Genomic DNA, 1,741 nt, shown 5'->3' with positions numbered 1-1,741 from the left:
GGATCAATTTCGGGTTAATAAACAGGGTTCGGTTGGCCAATTCTGGATCCGAAATAATTTTAGAATAATTATCGAGCCTTGGAAATAATTTAGAATAATATTTTAAAGCTCGAAACTATTTTTCAGAAATTTTAAATCATTTTTAAATAATCAAATCTAATTAAATAATTAATTAAAATCAATTAATAATTAATTAAATCAATTAATCAATTAATTTTCAAATTAATTGACCAATTAATCAATTAGAAATTAACTGAAATTAATTAACTAATTAATTTAGATTTATTTGTGAATTAGTAATAATTTTCAGAATTAAAATAATAAGTTTTAGAATTTTCAGAAATTAAAAACGAATTTTTATAATAAAAATAAATAGGAAATATGATTTTTAAACATTTTTAAAACAGAAATCCAATTTTTGCAAAGTCTGGAAACTACAGGGACCAAACTACATCGTTTTCAAAACTATAGGTACTAAATTGTAATTTTCCAGGGGGTCGCCGGAAAACAGTCGGGGATGGCCGGAGAACACGTTCCCGGCGTCCTCACCCCACCAACACCTCCAGATCACATCTACAGGTTACTAGGAACACAACCATGCAATCAATTCATCCTAACAATCCCTGAGTTGGCCAAAATTTGGCCGTGAAATTTTCCAGTTTCCGGCGAACATCGGAAAACTTCAAAACACAACTCCCTTCTCTACAGACCTCGTTTGTTCATGAAACTTATATGACTAGATTACAAATTTCACAGAGAACACAACCCACTATAACACAACATCAATCTATCACAGAATAAGAAACCCCCAAATTTCAATTAAGAACATTCATACGGGTTATAAACCCTAATTTTAAAATTCAAAAATCAAACTCAAAGTTGAACATGTTATTGAACTCCAAATCAGACGTATGACATATGAAAATCATCAGGAAAATAAGCTCTACAACATGCAATCATCAAATCATACAAACAATCATCCGAACAAAAATTCATATTTTTAATAAAATAAATTCGAAAATAAATAAATTTTTAGAAAAATAACCTTGATTTCTGCAGGTGTATGGATTACAGAATCTGGTAGAGCTCTTCAAGACCTTCAGATTGGTTACTCGAGCTTTCCAAACCGAATTCAATAACACCTCCAAATGTTTGTTTGATTCTTAGAACAGTTTTAGGAAATTAGGGTTTTTCTCTGAAAATTATATAATTATCTGTCTGCAAATGATTTTGATACGAAATAAATTACGGTAAAAGGCTATTTATAATTACGGAAAATTAGTATCCCGTTGGATCATTCCCGATATAAAACGGTACGTTTATTTGTAAAAACTGATCCAAACGGTATCGGTTTTCGGGATAATTATCCAAATCAGTACAATTTGTACTGCGGTCTTGGTCTCAGCGCCTGGTTACATGTATTACGAAGTGATAATTGTGATAGTTTAATAAAAAGCTCCCGTTTATCGAAAATACGGGTTTTATTGATTTACCAAAATGAATATTGTATCGAAAATGTTGCGCCGGGACCCGCGCAGGACAAACCGTACGCTGGATCGAAAAACTCGAAACATGGAAAATGCTCGGAATATTACAATTAGGTTAGGATGGAGTTCTCAAAAGAGTTTCGGGTTCCAAAAATGTAACAACGGTTGACGTCGGTTGGTTCCCGTTTTTATAAAATAGATTTTAATTACCCGGAAAAAGATTTTAGAAATTTCAGATGATTCTTATAAATCCA

The sequence above is a fragment of the Apium graveolens genome, unplaced genomic scaffold (genome assembly GCF_009905375.1).
Source record: "Apium graveolens cultivar Ventura unplaced genomic scaffold, ASM990537v1 ctg295, whole genome shotgun sequence".
NCBI classification, from domain to species: domain Eukaryota; kingdom Viridiplantae; phylum Streptophyta; class Magnoliopsida; order Apiales; family Apiaceae; genus Apium; species Apium graveolens.
This window is presented reverse-complemented; position numbering follows the sequence as displayed.